This window comes from Vicugna pacos, chromosome 6 (assembly GCF_048564905.1).
Source record: "Vicugna pacos chromosome 6, VicPac4, whole genome shotgun sequence".
Taxonomy (NCBI): Eukaryota; Metazoa; Chordata; class Mammalia; order Artiodactyla; family Camelidae; genus Vicugna; species Vicugna pacos.
The window spans coordinates 65,571,467-65,595,103 of NC_132992.1; the positions used below are offsets into that span (position 1 = coordinate 65,571,467).

The 23,637-nt window shown below is 35.7% G+C and overlaps 1 protein-coding gene across 3 annotated transcripts in view; it reads left to right on the plus strand.

Moving 5' to 3' along the window:
- The first annotated feature begins 372 nt into the window (after nucleotides 1-372).
- The window catches only part of PALS1 (protein associated with LIN7 1, MAGUK p55 family member), a 78,769-nt gene continuing 55,504 nt past the window's right edge, over nucleotides 373-23,637 (plus strand). For 2 of the 3 annotated variants that reach the window (XM_072963255.1, XM_072963256.1), the window contains exon 1: nucleotides 671-811. The gene's annotated coding sequence lies outside the window, so the exon portion shown is untranslated. Of the gene's footprint in view, nucleotides 812-23,637 lie in introns of all 3 variants that reach the window. The other variant, XM_072963254.1, reaches the window with a different exon arrangement.

A 23,637-nucleotide genomic window follows, 5' to 3' on the forward strand; every position in this document is an offset into this window, starting at 1 on the left:
TGAAACAGCTGTGGCCCTTGGCATCCTTCCTTTCTGGTTTTCAGAACTCCGTCTCAGCTGCTAGCTTTGTGGACCCTTCCATGGTCGCAGAGGATTCTTTTGTGGGACACTACACACATCCAGGTGTTCAGGTATGTCATGGTTCTTTTTCAAGCAAATGTTAGATTGTGCTTCACAGGACATGAGGAATCGCCTCAAGGGGAAACGCATTTTCTTCAAGGGCTGACGGACATTCAGCGAGAGAAGAAAGCGCTGTGGAGCGTTAGCCCGCTCCCACTGCGTCTTCGGGAAACCTCACGTCCTCACATAACCTGGCCCGCGGGCTCAATCCCAGACCGGTTCCCTAGCGCCCGAGAGCCCGAAGCACCTCGCGTTTTCCACTCAGAGGCGCGCGAGTGCGCGCGCGACCGGCCGCTCAGGAGCAGCGGGGCCGACCAATGAGCGGGCCCTCTTTCCGCGCCGGCTCGGGATTGGGCGAACCGCGCCAGCTTCTGCGCCTAACCGCGGGCGGGCGCGCGGAGGAGCGACTGGGATAGGCGCGCCCGCTGCACCAGGGTCCCGGGGGCGCGTGCGCGGTCTCGCGGCGGCCGCGGGGGCCGGTCTCGCGCGGTCTCGAGGTGGAGTCGCTGGCGGTGGCGGCGACGGCGGCGACTGGCGGTGGGGCGGGGGCGGGGACTAAGGATCGTGAGGTGGGGAATCGCGAGTTTCTGGATTCTTTATCCGGTTTTTTAAGTGCGGCTGGCGAGCTGCCGTTCCTGCAGTGTTTAGGAGCGGCCGGGGCGGGAAGAGCGGCGGCCGCCGTGGCGCGGAGGTAAGACGCGGACCGGCAGCGGCTCGGTGTGGAGGTCTTAATCAACAGGTCCCGGCGAGCGAGCGGGCGGGGGAGGGGCGGCGGGGCGGTGGGCTCGCCCCTTCCCCCACGAGCTGGGCCCGGGCGGGACCCGGGCTGCTTCTCCCGCCGCTCCAGGCAGCGGGAGCCGCGCCGGCCTTGGAGGGCGTGAGCCCAACCTTTGTCCCCCGGAGGAACGCTGTCTGGCGGTGCCCGCTCCCTCTGCCTTGGCGAGCAACCCGCCTTGGCGGGGGCTCCAGCCCGCCCGGCCCGAGTTGCAGGGAGTCGCCTGTTCTCTGCGCCCCCGCCCCCGAGTTCGCGACTCCCAGGAATCCCTCCAGGACGGGTCCGGGAAATCCGTGGGGCGAAGAACACTTTCCTTTAGGAGGCGGAATGTAGTCGGCGTTCCCCTGCCTGACTCAGCTCCTGGTATTCGGCTTCTCGTTGCATTCTTTAGACAAATAAACAAACAGTTCCTACTTCCTTGTAACCATTTTTAAAGAAAAGCCTAAACTCGTTCATGGTTTCTGATAAGTTTAAGTTTGCAGGGTGAACTTTGAAGCCCGTAAATTGTTGTAAGCTGCTTTTAATTGAAAGGCGGTTTAAACAATCTTTGGTGCAGATTATGTAACTTTCTAATAATAATAATTCACCTTCTGTTTGGTTGTTTGACATACAGTAAGGTGTTCAGAATTTAGGTTTCAGTCGAAAGGTTTTTCTTGGCAGCTGGCGTTCAAGTTAGTATATAGTGTGTGTTTTATCTCCGTACTCGTTTAGAATTGTTGAGAATTTGGATTTGGAAAGCCCATAGAACAAGAATTTTGAAATTTTGATTTTACTGACAAGGTAAAAGGCGTTAATATTTCTAATTTTTTAAAAAGTCATATGTGTTAATCATAGTATTCTAACTGCTTTTGGATAATACCAGAAGTTAATAGCCTATTAAATTCTACAGTAGTAACAAATGGCATGTTGGTTATTGGTGTCTTTGAAGTATAAGTATTGGTGGTAATGAAATTGTTAGGTAAGCTTTTTTGGATTATGAACTTTTTTTTTTTTTTTACTATATCCCTGTGGACTTGGCATATTACAAGCTTTAAGAGGCTTTTTAAACTATTGTAGCAGGCGGAAGCTATTTAATTATAATGTAGGAACTTTATAGATGAAATAGGCAAAAAATACGGAAAGCATTTCATCATTTTATCTTTGCTAAAATAAAATTAAGTAAACCTTACCATATATTTGAATGACTTTTGCCTGACAGACCTGAACTTGACAAGGTGGGCTCATTAATAATATTAACGTGTTTTAGAAAGTTAAAATATGAAAGGATGTAAAAGTTTTACCTGAGGGTTACCCAAGTCAGTACTACTGGAGTTTAGGAGTTTATATATTCTTTCTGAATTATTATCTTAACTAAAAAGCTCATCACAGACACACCAAGAAATTTGATCTATTTTATGTATCAGTATTCTAGTTGAGTTGGAAATAACCTTAGTAGTTGTATGTATAGCCTAACCTCTTCATTTTCCAGGAAAAGGAAAGTGAGGTTTATGGACAGATGAGTTAGTGGCAGAGTTGAAACTAAATGCTGAAATGTTGCCTTCAGATTCCAAGTACAGTGTTCTTTTCACTATATACTATTGTTAAATAAACCAGTAAGTTACCCTTCTCAAAATCATACATGGACCAAGCAGGGTTGATTTTTTTTCCCCTTATGCATTTTTTTCCTTTTCTTTTTTAAATAACTTCTAACCACAGTTAATTCATTCCCTTACTGAAGGGTTGTTTTCAATTTTTCAGTATTTCAAACAATGTATAATGAACATCCTTGTGCGTGTCTCCTTGAACACATGTATGAAGTTTTCTCTAGAATGAATTGCTGGGCCATAGGTTGATGTGTATGTTCAACTTTACCACTTGCAGCCAAATTATCCTCTGAAGTTGTAACAGTTTACATTCCTGCCAGTAGTTTATGAGTCATCCTTGTCCACACTTGGAATTGTCAGGTTGGCATTGTCAAATTTTTAAATTTCTGCCAATCTGATGAGTGAGAAATATGTTTATTTTCGTTCTTTCACAAAGATTTCAACTTGAACTTATGTGAAATAAAATTAACTATTTTTGTTGTACAATTGTTTTGACAATTGTGTAGAGCTGTGCAACTACCAAAATCGAGATACAGAGCAGTTCCACCACCTGAAATTCCCTTGAGCTACTCTTTTGTAGTCAACTGTTTCCCCCACCCTATAACCCTGGTAGCTAATGGTTGCTGTCTTTCCTTATAGTTTGTCTTTTCTAGAATATCAGGTAATGGAATCATACAGTATTTAACCTTGAGTCTGGTTTCTTTCATTTAGCATAATACATTTGCGTGTTCATCCATGTTGCTGAGTCTATCAGCAGTTCTTCCTGTTTTATTGCTGAGTGTAGTAGTCCATTGTGTGGATGTATCACAGTTTTTGTTTATCCATCCACCAGTTGAAAGACATTTGAGTTTTTTGTTTATTTGGACTATGAATAAAGTTGTTGTAAATCTTGCCAACAGGTTTTTGTGTGAAACATTGGTCTTCATTTCTTTTAGGTAAGCACCTAGAAGTGAAATTTCTAGGTCATGTGGGAAGTGTATGTTTAACTTTATTTAAAAAAGCCAAAAAACTATAGTAGGCAGAATAATGGTCCACAAAGATGTTCTGATCCCTGGAACCCGTGAATAAATGAGGTTACATGGCAAAGGTGAATTAAAGATGCAGATGGAATTAATCATCTGGCTTCAGGGAGTTTATTCTGGGATTGTCCAGGTGCACCCAGTGTATCACAAAGGTCCTTAAAAGGGAAAGAGAATTAGTAGAGTCAGAAAGATGTAACAATGGAAGCAGGGCCAGAGAAATGGCAGAGTTCCTGGTTTTGAGGGTGGAGAAGTAGGGACATGAGCTAAGGAATGTTGTGTTCTCTAGAAGCTGGAAGAAGCCAGGAAATGGATTAACCTTTAGAACCCCCAGAAAAGAATGTAGCTCTGCCAACACCTTGCTTTTAGCGCAGAGAGACTTGTGTCAGATATTTAACCTACAGAACTGTAAAATAATAAATTTATGTTGTTTTAAGCTGCTAAGTTTATGGTAGTTTGTTACAGCAGCATCATGGGAAACTATTCACTGTAAAACTGTTGTCCAAATAGGCTGAACCACTTTGTATTCCCACTAGAAATGTGTAAGTGTTAAGTTACTTTACATCTTTGTCAGCACTTGGTATGGTGAGTCTTTTTAATTTTAGTCATTCTAATAGGTTTGTAGCAGTATCTCATTGTGGTTTTTATTTGCATTTTTCTCATGAATAGTAATGATAAGCATCTTTTCTGTGCTTATTTGCCAGCTGTTAAATCTTCTTTGGTGAAGTATCCAAATCTTTTCCCATTTTAAATTTAATTTTGTTGTCTGGTTTTGAGAGTTCTTTATACATGATTTGCAAAGATTTTCTCCCAGCCTGTGGCTTGCCTTTTGCATCCTTCTTAACAGTGTCTTTTGAAGTACGGAAGTTTTAAATTTTGATGAAGTGCAAAGTACCAGTATTTTCTCTTATGGCTCTTACTTTTGACACTGTGTAGAACAACTCTTTGCTTAACCCAAAGTCACAAAGATTTTACTCCTGTGTTTTCTTCTAAAAATTTTATATTTTACATTTAGATCTTTGTTACATTTTGAGTTAATTTTTGTGTAAAGAGAGGTTTAGATTGAATTTATTTGTCAAGTTGTTCAATGACCATTTGTTAAAAAGACGATTCTTTCTCTATTGAATCCCCTTTGTCTCTTGGTCAAAAACCATTTGACTACATTTATGTGGGTCTGTTTCTAGACTCTTGTGTTCCATTGATCTATTTGTCTATTTTTTTTGCCAGTATTAGTATTTTGGTTACTGTAGCTTTAAAATTAAGTCTTAAAACCAGGTAATGTGAGTTCTCCAACTTTATTATTCTTTCAGAATTGCGTTAGCTGTTTTAGTTCTTTTGCCTACATTTTAGAATCAGCTTGTTGACATAAAAAAAAATTCTGCTACGATTTTGATTGAGATTGTGTTTAATCTGTAGATTAACTTGATAATTGACATCTTAACAAGATAGAGTTTTCAATCTCTGAACATGGTATTTCTCCCTATTTGTTTATGTCTTTGATTTCTTTCATGAGTGTGCTGTAGTTTTCAACATATAAATCCTGCAAATGTTTTATTAGATCTATACCTAAGTATTTAAATTTTTTAGTCTTTTGTAAATAATCACTTTTAAGAACTTGGGCTTCCAGTTGATCATTGCTAGTATGTAGAAATATAATGGATTTTTGTGTATAGACTTTGTGTCCTGAGTTTTTTTTCTTCCCCCTAAACTCATTATTACTTCTAGTTTTTTTTTTTTCTGTAGATTTTTTGAGGTTTTCTAAGGAGACAGTCATGTCATCTATGAATAAAGAAATGTTCCTTTCTTTCTGGTCTGTATGTCTTTTTTTTTTTTTTTTCCCCTTACCTTTTACACTGGCTAGGAGTTCCAGTGAGATGTTGAATAGGAGTGTTGAAAGGGAATATCCTTGCCATGAAGCATTGTTTTTCACCTTTAAAATATGTTACATGTAGGTCATTTTATTGATTCTCTAAATCAGATTAAGGAAGTTTCCTTCTGAGGTTGCTGAGGGTTTTTTGTTTCCTAAATCATCAATGGATGTTGAATTTTGTCAGATACCTTTCTGCACCTATTGAGGTGATCATGTTGATTTTTTCCTTTAATCTGTTAATATGGTGAATTATGCTGACTGGTTTTCAAATGTTGATGCAGCCTTGCATGTTTCTGGGAATAACTCCTGAGTTGTTGCAAACCAATCATTTTGGATTATTTTTCTTTGACATTAGCATTTTTCTTAAAAATAAAGAAGGAAACAATATAATATTTTGTGAATCAAAGGGTTTATAAAGTCAGAGGAATTAATATTCGTTAACAGTTGTGTACATTTTACATGTTGGTAGGACTTAAGTTTTCTTGGTCGATCTATACTGGAATTTGTAGACTGTACTTTACCACTAGAGGATCTTGTTTAAAATTACTAAATGAAGAAAGGAAATATTATTTGTAACACTATAACCAAACAATCCTTATGATGACTTAATTTAGGCAAGTTGTTTAAATGTATTTGGATAGTGGAGTATATTTTGAATGAAGATGATATTTAATTAGGAGATTTTTATGTGGAATGAAACAGTGGGAATTTCACAACAATAGAATAAAACAGGCTTCTTCCTCAACACCAGAAAATTAACTATAGAACCTTGAGTAATCATATGAATGTTTGGCATGGTCCAAGTATAAAGAATTTAGTGACTGCATTAAATCAAAAAGTATGACTTGAAATATAAGATAAAGTACTTGTAAGGAAAAGCCAGGCTCTGTTTAGCTATACTGAAGATGTTCTTTCATGAAAAACATGGGTACATTGTTAAAAGATGCATGGTTATTAAATATATTTTAATATTTTAAATTGTGAGGTTTTTCCTTCATCAGTTCAGACTATAGAAGAGTTTTTTTGTTTTTTTTCTTTTTTGACATGTAGTTGATTTACAATGTTAGTTTCAGGTGTACAGCAAAATGATTCGGTTATATGTATTCGTACATGTATTTTTTTCAGATTCTTTCCTATGTTATTACAAGAAATTGAATATAGTTCTGTGCATACAGTAGCTCCTTGTTGTTTACTTATTTTATATATAGTAATATGTATCTGTTAATCCCAAACTCCTAATTTATCCTTCCCCTACCCTCTCCCCTTTGGTAACCATAGTTTGTTTTTTATGTCTGTGGGTCTATTTTTGGTTTGTAAATAAGATTTGTATCATTTTTCTTAGATTCCACATAAAGTGATATCATATGATATTTGTCTTTCCCCGACTTGCTATGATAATCTCTAGGTCTGTCCATGTTGCTGCAGATGGCATTATTTCATTCTTTTTTATGGCTGAGTAATATTCCACTATATACACATACACATACATACATACATAACACACACCACATCTTCTTTATATAGTCATCTGTCAGTGGGCATTTAGGTTGTTTCCATGTCTTGGCTATTGTAAATAGTGCTGCTATGAACATTGGGGTAAATGTGTCTTTTTGAATTATAGTTTTCTCTGGATATATGCCCAGCAGTGGATTTATATGGTAAGTTTATTTTTTTTAAGGAACGTCTATAGTGTCCTCCATAGTGGCAGCACTGTTTGCTACCAGAAAACTACTAGCGCTCATCAGTGAATTCAGTAAAGTTACAGAATACGAAATTAATATACAGAAATGAGTTGCATTTCTATACACTAACAGCAAAATATCAGGAAAAAAATTAAGGAAACAATCCCATTTACCATCACATCAAAAAGAATAAAATACCTAGGAATAAACCTACCTAAGAGGGTGAAGAACTGGTACTCCAAAAACTATGAGACATTGATGAGAGAAATTGAAGATGACACAAACAGATGGAAAGATACACCATATCCTTGGATTGGAAAAATCAATATTGTTAAAATGGCCATACTACCCAAGGCAATATACAGATTCAGTGCAATTCCTATCAAATTACCAATGACATTTTTCACAGAACTGGAACAAAAATGTTTTAAATTTGTATGGAAATGCGAAAGACCTTGAATGGCCAAAACCATCTTAAGGAAGAAGAGTGGAGCTGGAGAAATCACTCTCCCTGACTTCAGACTATACTGCAAAGTTACAGTAATCAAAATAGTGTGGTAGTGGCACAAAAATAGACACATAGGTTAATGGAACAGGAGAGAAAATCCAGAAATAAACCCACAACCTTATGGTAAATTAATCTACAAAAAGGAAGCAAAACCATACAACAGGGAAAGGATAGTCTCTTCAATAAATGCATAGCTACACGTAAAAGAATGAAATTAGAACATTCACTAACACCGTGTACAAACTCAAAATGGATTAAAGATTCAAGTGTAAGACCGGATATTATATAACTCCTAGAGGAAAACACAGGCAGAACACTCTCTGACATAAATTGCAGCAATATTTTTTTCAAACCATCTCCTAGAGTAATGGGAATAAAAGCAAAAATAAACAGATGGGACCTAATTAAACTTAAAGGCTTTTGCACAGCAAAGGAAACCATAAACAAAATGAAAAGACAATCTACAGAATGGGAGAAAATATCTGCAAATGACACAGTAGACGAGGGACTAATTTCCAGAGTATACAGATAGCTCACATAGCTTGATATCAAAAAAAAAACCCAATCAAAAAATGGGCAGAAGACCTAAATAGAACATATCTCCAAAGAAGACATCCAGATGGCCACAAGGCACGTGAAAAGATGCTCAGTATCGCTAATTATTAGAGAAATGCAAATTAAAACTGCAGTGAGGTATCACTTCACACCAGACAGAATGACCATCGTTAAAAAGTCTACTAATAAACACTGAAGAAGGTGTGGAGAAAAAGGAACTCTCCTACACTGTTAGTGGGAATGTAAATTGGTGCAGAAAACAGTGTAATTATTAAGAACAGTTTCAGTAACTTCATAATCAAGCTGTTTAATTTTATCATTTCTATAAATTTGAGCTTATCATATGATTTAACTGGTATACAAATTCAAGCAGATTCTCTCCTACAATTTTAAAGTTCCTTCTTAGGTTAATTAGTTGTCTCAGAAACCCCATTGAAGTTTTGAGGCTTCTGAGGTTCTTGGCATTTTGATCCTTTAAGGCAGTGGTTGACAAATTTCTATAAAAGGCCAGATAGTAAATATTTTAAGCTTTCCAGATCATATCACTTCTGTTGCAGGTACTCAACTCTGCTGTTACAGTGCAAACAAATGTGACTATATTCCAGTAATTTTACTTATAAAAACAGGATATGCTTGATTTGGCCTAGGGACTTAGTTTGCCTACTTTGGCTTTGGGCAGAAAGTCAGTATTAGAAATGAAAATAATTGTAGTAATGTAGCAGAAAGATGCTTAGGATCGGCTAAAGCGGAAGGTATACTGTACTGTAATTCCCAGCCAAGCCCTCACTTTCCTTATCTTTAATGTGTGGCCATCTCAGAAGATGATTGGAAAAACTAAAATAAGGTGTGGAAGGCATTGAGCAAAATATTCTGACACGTAGTAAATAATAAGTATTTCCTCCCTCCACCCCACTGTTTTATGGTATTTTACAGCTCATATCTGATTAGTTATTCCAAATATCAGAAATTATAGTTGCGTTTATAGTTATAGCTAAATTGTCTTTTGAATCACACTTTTTGGGAATGTACGTTATAACTACTTGGCTTCACAATAGCATCAGAAACTTCACATGAAAAAATTGAGAATTTGTGTTGAAATATATTTCATGTTTTGAGAGTTTTACATTGTCACAGAAAATGTTTGATGTCACATAAAATTCATTACTTTAATTCGACCTATTTATATAGTTTTTGTGCTTCAGAACTGCCTTAGGATTGCATTCATTTAAATTAATTGACTGCCTCCTATGAGTGAACTGAACTAGGTGCTGTGCTAGGATTTGGTTGCACTTAAAGAGTACCCATATTTAGGTACTTATTTTTATGTAATATTTAGGATATAAGGGAAGCTTCAGAAAATTGTCTTTCTTTCTTTCTGAGTTTCTGTCAAGATAGAGCTGGATTTGAGATTTTTAACTCCCCCTCCTCCAAAAAATCTATGCTCCTTCACAGATCAGAGGCAGAGATGCCATGTAGGTGGCTGTTGGAATAATTTTGTCCTAGTAGCAGGACTGGGGTTGGAGCTCTTCTACCAGGCTTAGAAACTTTTCAGTATTCTTTTCATTGCACCATTGCCTGGTCTGTTAGCTCTGTTGTTACCTGCTTCTGGACTCCCAGAAATCTAGTTTTCCTGTCCCACATTTTCCATTTCCCCTCTAAAGCTTAAACAGAAGTTGTTGCAAAGTTTTATCAGGGTTTGCTAAGAAAACTTTATATTATTGTTTGAATACAGTTAGAGCTTAGAATATAATTTTATTATAATTAATGTGAAAGAAAACTTGCTATTTTTAAGCAGATTTTAAAAATTTTGCTTTACATTGGTTATATTATCTGTATGATACTTATATATCAGGTGTTGGGGTTTTTTTGTTCTACAAGTAATGATCATTCACTTTTGCACACTTTTGTCTGCCTCAAATTTCCTAACTAGTTTATTCAGAAAATTAGAGGTGAATACTGAATATTTACAACGTGGAGACTTTGGGCAGGACATAGAGAAGTATTAGATGAAGTCACTGCCCTCAAAGGTCTAACTTTGAAATAAGTATGAACAGTCCCTTAGAGATTAGGTTGTATTAAGATAATTTATTAGTTGTTTGAGGCAGAATCACAGAATTGCTCAAATAATATGGAAATGAGTTTTAGGAGTGTATTTATAATGTCATAGAATTAGAAGTTTTGTTTTTTTTTTTTAAATAATATGCCACATTTCATTTAACTGTATTGCTATTGGTGGACCTGTGAGTTGTTTCTAGTTTTTGGTATTATGAGTAATGTTACCATGAAGCTTCCTGTATGTTTATTTATCACGGTGTATATGTTTCTCTAGGGATCTGGCCCCTAGTATAGTAGCCACTAGCCACATGTGACTAAATTTAAATTAACTGAAGTTAAAAATTCATCTCTTCAGTTGCACTAGCCACATTTCAAGTGCTTGACAGCCACATATGGCCAGTGGCTATGTTGTTGCACAGTGCAGATATAGAATATTTCCATTATTGCAGAACATTGCTGTTCTAAAGTATATTATTGGAAATGAAGTTACTGGATGATAGGATATGGGCCTGGTCAACTTACCAGATAATGCCATACTCTTTTTCAGTGTGATTCATTTTAATAATACATATTTCCATTACCAAACTATTGAGTTTCTTCAAATTGTCTTACACTGAAAACTGTATAAATTCCACTTGATAAATACTGGACATGTAAAGTTAACTGTCTGTTAATCTTTTGTGAATCTTATGGTCATTTGGGTCCTTCCCCTGAAACACACAATGCACTCTTGTGCATATACCATCAAGGAATTCATGGAAATTAGATCATGAGCCTCAGATTTCAACCACTGACTTAGATGATTCATCTCAGGACTATACAAGAAACCTGGAGATATTTTTCAAAATCATGATTCACTTAAAAGTAATCAATAGATACCTAAGAGTTTCTGAAAGGAAATTTGATGATTTTGTAGACATTAAAGGGACAGTTTTTTCTTTTATACCTTACCCTTTTATACTTAAATTTTGTAGTGAGAGTAGTAGTTCATTTGGCGAAATCACAGTACTTCTTGCTTTCCCCTATCCTCTGCCCATCACTTAATGTGTTATGCGATATGTCAAATCCTTTGTATACAGTTTTAAGTACTAACAACTTCGTGAGAGAACAGAGGCTCAGAGAGATTGTTTTATCCACAGTCCTATTTTAAGTGATAGCAAGAATTTGAATTCAGTTTATTTGACTCCAGAGCACTTGGATTTTTCTACTTTGTATTTTAGCCTGTGTTAAGACTTACATTGTTCGACACTTTTTTTTGTTAAGATTAAAATCTTTTTTAGGAAGACCATCTTTGAGTTCGTGTTTAAGTTGTACTTGAAAGTGAAGAACTTTGAATCTGTAAATTGTCAGTTCCTTAAGGGTTGGGGTTGTGTTTTTTTATTTTAGTATCTCACTGCTTAATATGGCACATAGTAAATGCATGTTATCAGTTTGCACTTTTTAACTATTTACTTGTTTAAGCCTTAGCCTTATTTGTGAGTTTAATCCCAGAGACTGTATTAACCTAGTCACCTGAGAGATTTTTGAGATTCAGAACAATTCCATTTATCCTGTGTTGGCCATACACGTGTCTAATGATGGGGAGTGTTCTCAGTTAACTTTCTTTACAAAGATATGAAGAGATGAATTTGCTAATGGCTTTTTCTTGCTTTTCTGTGGGCCCTACCAATAGACATTATAGTTACAAACCTTGCATTGATTAAGTACCCAGACTATAGAGTCAGACTTGTGCTGAAATACCTTCTTGACTTGTATGTAACTCTGGGCAGGTTAACCTGTGAAAGTCTGATTTCTTCTCTGCAGAATGGAGGTTGTATAAGTGCCTGATTCACAAGGCTATAGGACAATGAGGTATCACCTCACACCAGTCAGAATGGCCATCATTAAAGTCCACAAATGATAAATGCTAGAGAGGGTGTAGAGAAAAGGGAATCCTCCTACACTATTGGTGGGAATGCAGTTTGGTGCAGCCATTATAGAAAACAGTATGGAGATTCCTCAAAAAACTAGAAATAGACTTACTACATGATCCAGCAATCCCACTCCTGGGCATATATCTGGAGGCAACTCAAATTTGAAAAGATATAAGCACCCCAATGTTCATAGCAGCGCTATATACAATAGCCAAAGCATGGAAATAACCTAAATGCCCACCAACAGATGACTGGATAAAGAAGCTGTGGCATATATATATATATATATATATATATATATATATATATATATATATATAATGGAATACTACTCAGCTATAAAAAGAATAAAATAATGCCATTTGCAGCAACATGGATTGATCTGGAGAATGTTATTATAAGTGAAGTAAGCCAGAAAGAGAAAGAAAAATATCATATATCATTCATATGTGGAATCTAAAAAGGTAAAAGGAGACACTAATGAATTTATCTGTAAAAGAGAAACTCAGAGACATGGTAAACAAACTTATGGTTACTGGGGCAGGGTTGGGGGTTTGGTAGGGGTGGGAAGGGATGAACTGGGAGTTCTAGATTTGCAAATACTGCTATATATAAAGCAGATAAATAAAAAAATTCTGTATAGCACAAAGAACTATATTCAACATCTTGTAGTAATCTATAATGAAAAAGAATATGAAAACAAATATATATATGTATATGTATGACTGAAACATTATGCTTTACACCAGAAATTGACACACTGTAGCTGACTATATTTCAGTTTAAAACAAAAGAAAAAGAAAAAGAAGGCTGTAGGAAAGGAAAAACCTTTTTCTCTTTTTTTCTAGCTTAACTGTCTGCAGCCCTGCAGATTAAACTGACAAAAGACAGATTAACAGGAGAAATGGTTTATTATGTATGCATTTGGAGGCCTTCAGAAAAGAGAAGACCAAAGCAGAGAGACTGAGTGATAAATTGTGGAATAGTGACAAGATAAAGGAAAAGAGGCTTTTAGGGGTTGAAAATTGTGGGAAGGTGAATATGTAGTGGGGAACTAAAGGAATATAAAGGTTATTTTAGTAAGATTTGTTTTGCAGATTTAAGTTGGTTTCTTCTCCATTGATAAGAGTCAACTCCCCGGTTTGAGTCCTCTCTCTGGTACCTTTACAAATGGAAATTTATGTTACCTTTAAAAAGGGAAATTTATGCCCTGCTTTTTGAACCTGATAGGGAAGGGCAGAGAGGGTTTTGTTTTGTTTTGTTTTGTTTTCTTTTGTTTTGTTTTGTTTTCTGTGTGCTGTTTCTTAATTGCCTGTAGCGCAGAATAATCCTTACAGCGTCATATTTTGGGGTGAAATATTCTGATCCCCTTTAGAACCTTATTTTGAGGATTGAGATAATGTATCAAGAATGATTAGCATAATACCTGGTGTATATTAAGCACTCCATAAATGCTATCCACAGATAAGAGATAGAAAAAATACAAACCTGGTTTATGACATTTACATGGACTAGCAATGAACTGCATTGTGTTTTAGTAAATATATTTTAAATAGATTGTGTGATTATCAGTAATTTGAGCAATTTTATAGGAATTGTGTGAATTGAATGTCACAGACTGAATCATTGATGAATAATTGTAAATTTTTTGAGGTAAAATTTTTGTCTCTGAAATAATAGTGAAAGTCAGTGGAGGGAAACAATTTGTTGCCCTATTTATAAACAGCTTACATGTGTAGTGAGATCAAGTTTTACTCAGCCTTCTCAGTTTCTCTTATTTACTCTCAGGCATTACTCTAGGGTGTTTTTTTACTAGGTCGTTTTGACTATACATTTTTAAATAGACTTAAAAAATAACATAATTTGCAGAGTTGAGTTTCATTATGGAGATTTAAAATCTTATGTTTAGAAAGCATTTAATTTTATTCATGTCATGTGCTTGCATTAATATTTTGTTTACTTTTTTCCTTTGGTATAATAGAAGCCTTTCATATCTGTCTTGGGTCTTAACGTTCTTTCCCATTTCTACAAGTTTTCTTAGGATGCTCTTCCTCTGCAGGTAATTCCTGTAGCAGTTTCTGCAGTTGTAGCACAGCACTTACCAAGTATCACTGCAGTTGTATAGAGGTTTTGTCTTTTTGCTTGCTTGTTTACTTATCTATTTTTCCATACTAGATTTTAGGTTCCTTAAGGATAAGACCTCTGCCTTAGCGAACTTTTCCTTGCCAATGACTATCCCACATTTTTGTACCAGATGGGTACTTAACATTGTTGAATGAAAGTGTAATTTAGTAACCGTTTAAAATGATAGGATTTCTGTACAGTAATTTTTAAGATTGACCTTTTGTTCTTATTTCTTACTGCATAATATCCCCTTTATGTCTTCCTGCCTTCTAAGACTGCTGGAAATCAGAAAATGACTCATAACCTCAGTCAGCAATTCTTTAGTACTAAAAGTTCAGTGTATTCTAAATTTTGTGACACTTGTATCCTTATCAGTCTTCTTCCTTCCCAGATCTTCTCCTTACCTGTTTTGATGACACAACTATACTTATGGTTCTGAAAATACACTCTATTGATTATTGATTTCTTGTTCTAATAACTCTGCAATGGTTGTGTGATATTTCTTCAGTGATGTGGAAAATTATTCTATTTCTCTCTCTCTCTTTTTTTAATGGCCAGTTGTTGAATTGCATACCAATAAGCCATCTAGGCAGAGGTAATCATCTACTAATTTGCTGACCTTTGGAGTATAGTTTTTCTCTAGTAAGCTATGAATCACTAGAGGTCAAAAGTTGGTGTCCTTATATTGTATTATACTGTATTTTTAGAGACCTGAAACTTGTGACACATGTGTTTCAGGGAAAGTAACTGACTAAAGGATTGACCCCCAAGATTAAAGGAGAAGGAGAAGATCTATATAAAATAGGCATAGAAATAGGCATCTAGAAAGACAAAGCAATAGCCATGTGAATTTGGTAATCAGGATTCTTTGAATTTGTCATTGTGCTGAGAGAATTGATGCAGTCAAAATTATGAACTTACTGTATTGTAAAGTGTTATTGGTCCCTTTTGGAATTCTTCTTAAAATTAATGCTCTTTTTCCTTTGGTAAACTGGTTTCCTCTCATTTTTAAATTAAAGATGTGACATATTCATTTTTGTGTTATAGAGGAAGAAGTCCTGCCCGCCAAAGAGTCATGATCCTAGTGATTGTTTAGGTGCTTTATTTAGAAATCCTTACTTATTGTTGCATTGTTTGTAAAAATAGTTTAGGGCCTTAGGGATAATGTTTTGATTTCTACTCTTTCCCTATTGATGCTAGAAATCTTGAAAGAGCTTTATTGCTTCTGCTAATTTTTAGATATTTAAAAAAGATAGCTGTAGTTTAAAGTTTCTATATTTTTTCTTTCAAAAAAGTTTGTGTTTTTCCCCCTATATTACAAAAGTAATTTTTGTTAATATTTTGTAAGATATTCAAATTGTTCAAAAGTATAAGTAGGAAGTAAGACCTAAGAGGTATGTTATCTTTTTCAGAGACATTAAGTGAAAACAGTATTGCACATATTCTTCCAGATTTTTTGTTAATAATTTTATAAACATTTTTATGTGCATTTGTAAAAATGGGATGATATATAAACACCATTCTGAAGCTTACTTTATTCACTTGCCTTTGTTCATGTCAGTTCACATAGAGCTTCATGCTCTACTAGCCACATCAAACAATTTTGAAACAGGTGACATTCATTTTAATAGTATATTATGTTTAACACAATGTGTAAAAAATTACCATCTCTACATGAATTAAATACAAAAAATAATTAATGAGATGTTTTACATTTTTTTCCACACTGTGTCTTCAAAATCTGGAATGTATATTACACTGATGGCACATCTCAATTAGAATGGTAAATTTTGATTGGAAATACTTGATCTGTATTTATCTTTCATTAACTTTACAGTTGAAAAAGTAGAGTAACATACTCAAATGGTTCCAAACATACTTTATAGGATAAATTTCTAGAAAAGGAATTGATAATGAGGGTTTATTTTTAAAAATTTGATACATAGGTGCAAAATTGTCCTCTATAACATTGTGCTGATTTATAGTATAAGCAGTACATAATGTCTGTTTTCTTGTATTGTCTCTAACACTGGGCATGATTGGTCGCTCAAAGACACACAAAAACCTTATACCAAAGTAAATATTTTTACGTATTTAGGCTACCTTTTTTCTTCCTACTCTAATTGGAAGAAAAAGGCTGCTCTCACTATAAATATTTCCTTGCAGAAAACAACAAAAAGGCAGAGCCAGAAGTCTTGAGAAGCTGTGAGGAATTAAGGTTCGGGACAAGGATGCAAAAGCGTAACTCAAAGAGGATGTGATCTGCTCTAGTACCAAGTAAATCAAGGTCTTAAAAAATTTACCTCCTATACCCTTTCTTAAGAATCTTTTGGAGGTCTCTCTCAAAAAGAAGGGAGTAGAGAAGGAAGAATTTCTCAGGGCAAAGATGAACAAATGCAGATGACTTAGAGAATAAATTCAGACTGGAGCATGTTTTTGTCAGATTCCATGCAGAAAACAGATGGCAAAACTAGCCTGAGTAATGGGAGGGAGTTTAATCAGTGGACCGTTCACAAAGGTGTGGGTTGGGTTAAGGTAGCTAAAAGGATGGTGAAGCATCCTAGGGTTAGAAACCTCAGTCAGCCTGCTAAACCTGGGCCTAAAAGAGCAAGGGAGAAAGTAGTTATTGGTATTTACAAGAGCTGCTGCTATAAAGAGGAGCCACCTGATGAGAAATGTGGCCTTAGAGGAACATACCGCCTACCAAACTGCAGGAGGAAGCTGGGGAATGAAGAACTCAACCACTTTCCTCCCTCCCTATGGCTACTTCCCCCTGGCTGAACCCATGGGAGGCTAGAGGACAGGAGAACATAGGTAATGCTGTCTGTGAAGGTCAGCCTTCTTGGATGTGGAGCTGATGGAGAAAGATGATGAGTGGATCGGGGCAAAGAGAAAATAGCCAGTTTAGAGCTGGAGAATGGAGGGCTCCAGAAGGGATGTCACTAAAAAAAAGAAACAAATAAGTTACCTGATTTGTTTGAATATGTACATTAAAAAGTATATCCATTTTTCTACCAGGGAGTATAGGGATTTATTAGTGATTTAACTAAAAAGTGAAGTATAACTTATGGGGAGAGTGAAATGTATACGTAAAATGCTACAGCAGAGGCACAGATTAAGTACCCTAGAAGGGTAGCGTAAGTTGTGGATGGGAGTAAGCAGGCAGGATTAAGGGAGATTTCATAAGACATTTAGTGGAAGAGGAAAATTTTAATGGATAAAAAGGATTTTTTTACCGGGTATAAGAAACCGTAAATCTTGTGGAAGAGAGAAATTGCAGGGCTTATACTGGAAATGGCAAGTACAACTGACCCTTTAACAACACTCCCCCTCCACCCAGTCAGAAATCTGAGTATAACTTATAGTCTGCTCCCTATATCAACCTCCTCCGTATCAACCAACCTTGGATCCTGTCATTCTGTAGTATTTACTGTTGGAAAAAATCTGCACATAAGTGGACCTGTGCAATTCGAAACCATGTTGTTCCAAGGGTCAACTGTAGTTTGATTACAAAGATAGGGGAGAGAGGAAAAAAAGTGGGAAAAGTATTCTAGGACTAAGAGGAGTCATGAATTCCAGGCTAACGAATTTGAAATGTGTTCTATAGAATAGTTGTTAAAGTGCCAGAGTCACACAGATTTCAGTTTGAGGCCCAGCTATACCATTTAGCTTTTTCTTTTCTTTTTTTTTTTTTTGTTTTTTTGTTGGGGGGGGTAATAGTTTTTATATGTTTATTTTTGATGGAAGTACTGGGGATTGAACCTAGGCCTAATGCATGCTAGGTACACACTGGTACCACTGAGCTGTACCCTTCCCCACTTTTAGCTTTTGACATTGGCCAAGTTACTTATCTTTGCGAAATTACAAAATTGAACAAGGAAATGGTTGTGAGGGTTAAACCGGATGTTGCATGCTCGGTGCTCAGCTCAGTGAATGAATGGTACTTAGTAAACCTCTAGTAAACAGTAGCTTAAGATAGGGGAAAGGCAACAAAAACTTTAGAAAGGGACACTTCATAATAGGTGTGCTTCAGGAAAGTTCATCAGGCAGTACTGGGTAAAATAAAATGATTGGGAGCTGGAGAGTTTGGGTGACTATTTAAAGAAGTTCATAGTAAAAACCCATGAAAGAAATAATGTCTATATGATTTAAGGTAGTAGTATGAGAAGGGAGAAGCTGGGGGTAGGTATATGGAAGGAGAATTGGTGGGAGTTGGTATAATTAGTTATTAACATATTTAGGGATAGTACAAGGTTATGATTTTCAGTACTTGAATTTGACCCCAGGGGGAATAGCTACTTTATCTCACAGGAACTGGTCTATTGTATTTTTATGGTACTCATTTTTCAAGCTATACATTAATATTTTATCATTAAAACAGTTTGTCAGGATAGGACATGTAGCTCACTTTGGCAGCATATACTGAAATTGGAACAATCCAAAGTAGAAAATAACATTTTTTAAATGTTACTAGGAAGCTGGAATGTTGGTAGCTTAGTTTCACTTTTCAAATAGGTAGGAAAATTCACTTGGGTTTCTTCTACTTCTCCACTTGACTACCTCTGCTGCTTGGCCAACTGAGTATGTAGAGGCTGAGCGATAGATGTTATGCGGCTATATAATCTGGCACCATAGTAAAATTGTCTGTTAACATATATCAGTGAAATTAATTATCAGATTAAAATTCATTTCATGAAGCAGTCAGTTGAGAAAAGATGAGTTTCCTATAATCGTATTTCAAAGGTTAAAGAATGATGTAATTATGTGATTTTTGAAAGGAAGCCTGTAGTCAGTATGGTATAGGATATAACTTAGCACTGTGGATCCACATACAGGTTCACGAATCTGGATTTTAGTTCCTGTTCTATTACTTGTAGTTTTGTGGCTTAACTTGCAGTGCCTCCATATCTTCTAAAAAATGGGAATATCTGATTTGCTTACCTTTTAGGGCACCTGTGGAAATCAAATGAGATAACGTGCTTGAATTTACTATAGAAACTGAAAAGCTTTACAAATATAAGATGTGAATATGTAAATTACTTACAAATTTCATTTTTAACCTGTCCCCTTTGGTTCCCTGTCTCAATTAATAGCCTACCAGAATTCCCTCTTTAAATGCAGTACTTCTAAAATGGGATTTATCATCTTTCCAATTTCCCCCATCCCCTTTCTCTCCCTCCCAAGGAGAAAAAAAGAATAATTTGGATTTTGAATTTTCCTATTTTAAGGTCCCATAATTTATGCCAGGTTCAATTGTCATGCTCAGTATTTTAGAATTTTATTTGGTTCCTGGTCTCCAAAGCCTGTGAAATCATCCTTTATTATAAGCATTATTTGAAATTATCTCCTTTCCTTTCTTCTGCTATGTCCTTTATCCTCCCATGCATAAAGTATTAACACATTGTCTCTATTGGCTGCTCTACTTAAATTTCCTCTAGTCAGCTCTGGTTACAGTGTAGAGTAGATTTAACTTTCTAAAAAACCAATTATTTTGGTTCTTTTTTAAACTCAGAAACCCACAGTCTCCCATTGCTTGCAGGACAATGTTCAAACAGTTTAGCTGAGCCTTCAGAGTCAATTCTGGCTTTATCTTCTATCTCTTACACTGGCTCTGTTCCTTATCAGAACTGTTCTTGTTCTCCAACTAGGCCATATATATCCTTGATTGGTAGCAATATTACTGAAAAGCCATATTGCAAGTAATTTTATCCCACAAGTTTAGAAATCCATTTCTAGTCAGTTTGAAAATGTTGTAAATTACCTTTTGTCCTAGGGCCTTTTTCAGAAACTTTTCTAACTTTTTGGATGCATTTAATCTTGCATTACCAAGTTGTTGAAGGTGATAATGGGGCAGTTCAAGTAACCAACTATTTGATATCTTTGATACTGTTTGGCTTTTAACCAACTCCTGCTATGAGTGTGTGGTCTTGAATATCACCAAAGACCTTCAGCTTTCTGTTTGATATAAGCAAATGGAGAATTTTCCCACTGAATTAAAAAAATAATACTTTTCATTTCATAGAATATTACATAATAATATAGGGAACTTACTATCATCTGGTTAAAAAAAATGGTGTTTCTTTCTCCAACTCTTCTTAATACTGCAAAGTGACTGCTGTTAACAGGATAATATCCAGATTTGTAAAGGAACAGGGTGAATGATTATTCATTATGCAGTCCCATTGATCCCTGGGAATACATATAGCCAAAGTTAAATTTTTAGGCATAGAAAGGTAAGAAGAGACTATTAGGTATTTGGATTTGAAAATGTATTTTACATAGAATTTCTTTGTTTAAAAGAGAGGATCTCTATGGACGAGTTAAGGAAGGTTCAAAATGCTTCACTGAGAATAATCAATAGAAGTTTTCTTTCTTTCCTTTTAGTATTAGATAAGACTAAATAAAAGTATGGCAGAAATGAAGAGCTTCTGTTTTGAAGTCATACAGACTTGATATGAACTTGGCTCTGCCATTTGGGTTTATGGTCTTGGGAAGCAACTTAACCTCTTCATACTTGTTTTCCACATCTGTAAGCTGAGGATAACTTTGAGGAGTTGGAAGGACTGAATGAGAATGATACATGTGAAATTCTTGGCACCTTGCCTGGCAAAAAGTCCTACTGCTTTTACTTCTATTAATACTAACCAAAATCACCATCACTGCTTACTCAAAACCATTTAAATAATCATTCTACTTTTGTCCTCTGTAAAATAACATATAAGGATGTTGTAAGGATTATATGATACAAAGGACTTGAAACCGTATACACAAGAGTTCCTGTTACAACTGTTGAGTGTTTATTTTGAGGTGCTCTTTGGGTAAAATACTTTGCTTCTTTAAACCTGTCTTCTCATTTTTGTCTTTGGGGATAACAGTAGTACTTAAATTTGTAGGATTGTTGAGAATTAATTATATAAAGTATGGTAGCACAATGTCAGCACACAGAGAGTCAGTAAATAATACTTAGCTTGACCCTTAAATGTTTTGTCTATACTTTTTTTTCAGCCTTAACTTGTTTGGGCCACTCTTAATGTGACTATCATCATTTTATATGCATGTTTAGTCTCTGGCTAGATTGCAAACATTTGATGGGGGGGGGAGCAGGGAGGGGAATGTATCATTGCTGGAATATATTACTAAAATTGCATTTGCTTTCCCACTCAGGTTCCAGTATACAATGTAAGGCAATTTATTTGGCAGTAGTTTTTATTCCATTTACTCTGTTGCTGTTCTGATGGCAATCATTTATTACCTTGTTGAATTTCAGGGTTTATTGACCTTTGCCACCTTGGCAAGTGACTTAAATTTTCTGGGCCTTTCTTTTATCATTGGTAAAACAAGAGTTACTCATCAGGTTAAGGTTTTGTTATTTAAACATTTAAATCAGCAGACCTTCTTACTCTTTGAACCTTAAAAAGAAAGACAAAAATGAACTTCTCCTCTTATTTTCCTATCCACTGCTAAGATGACCCTCAAAATCCTTTCCTGAACATTTTGAAAAATACTAGATTAGGTGATATTTAAGGATCTTTCAGCCTCGGTATTTATTGTTTGGAAACCAGCAGTACTTGAAAAAGAGTTGGAACACAAAAGTGAAAATAAGCTGTTAGGTGGTTAGCAAGGAAGTTGACTATTTAAAGTTTTGTCTTGGAAGTATGAGAACCTTACTGAAAATTATTGAATGAGTGAATGCCTCAAATTTGGGTTCATGTTTGCTTTTTTAACTCAAGATCTCTCAACGTTGGCATTTATTGACGTATTTTGGACTGCATAACTCTTTCAGGGGCATTATCCTGTGCATATTTAGCAGCATCCCTGGCCTCTGCTAAGTAGATGCCAGTAGCACCCCTCAATCCAGTCCTGACAATAAAAAATATGTCCAGATATTGTCAAAATTATCCTGTTGGGGGGCGAGTGGAAGGCAGAAGCACTCTTGGTTGAGGACCACTGTACTCCAAAAATGTTTAAAAGCAGTCAAAATGATATTTACAAGTAAGTATTTGATAAACTTTGGTAAATTAATACTTCAGGATATAGATGTTTAACAAATTATAAATGCAGCACTACTTTTCCAGCTATTTTTTCCATATTGTCTTTTTATTTTTGTGTCAAGGCAATTGTATGGCCTAAAATTATGGGACAAGAATAGGAACTTGCAAACGAAATCTTTCTTTTGTAGATGAGTTTTATATACAGGTTTTGCCAGGAATATTCAGAGCTGCAAGTCTCTGAAAGTTTTCATCTGAGAAAGATTTGTCTTCTAAGCTACTGATATTACCTTATTTATACCCAGTTGAAATGAGTTTCAGAAATCACATCATTCTTTTTTTTATCTGTGAGAGCAGATGACTTATGTGGCCTTAAGTTCTAATATATGTTACCCCTACTTCACTTTGAAATCTTAACTCATTTGATTTCTACTTTAAAGTTTTTTTTTCAGTTAAAGGAATTTTGCTTCATTTTTTATAAATTTATCTGGCATAGTACATTCTAAACATGGTTAGTTTTAAAGCTATGAGGATAACAATGGCTCCTTTGGAATGCAGTTATCTGGATGATTAATAAGGTTACCTTCATCTGAAACCTAAACCATGAACTAGGTAGAATTTTAGAAATACCCTTATTACAGGACTCATCAGGCTATTCCATTAAAAACTAAACCCAGGATATTTGCACTTGGTCTTTTTCTTAATTTTAGGGGCTTGATTTGTCAGTTGTGTAAATCTGTTTTGTAGCTGAAAAAAAATTTTTTTTACATTGTACCTATTGAACTTGGTTTACTTCAAATATTTTTTATTTTAAAAATACAATATTTTAGTTCTCTGTAAAGAATAATTGAAAAACTAGTTTTCCTTACTCTTTGGTGAGTTTATATATTTTTGCTTATTATGTCTAATAATTTTTGAGCTAAATACTTTCATGACCACCCCAAATACAATTGACCCTTGTACAACATGGGTTTGAACTGTCTAAGTCTATTCACAGGTAGTGTTTTTTCAGTAGTAAATACTACAGTACTACGGGTCCGTGGTTGATTGAATCCATGAATGCAGACCTGTGGATATGGAGGAGCGACCTGTACTGAGGACTGACTATAGGTTATACACAGATTTCCCACTGCACAGAGGGTTGGCACCCCTATATCCTGTGTTGTTCAAGGGTTAATTCTATAAACCAAATAAAATATAGAATACTATTCAGTAATAAAAAATAATGAGTTTTCACTTGTATTTACTTAGTTTTAAGTATAGTTAAGTTCCTGCTCTGTGAAGATGTTGTGTCAGCCATTCATTGTTAAAAACTAAAATTTGTACATTGAGTTAAACATTTATAGATTGAATAGGGTTTTTTATGTGATGTCAGTGTATGACTTTTTTTTGGAATGTGCAATATTTTTTAAAATTGTGTTTCATTGAGATATAATTTACATGTA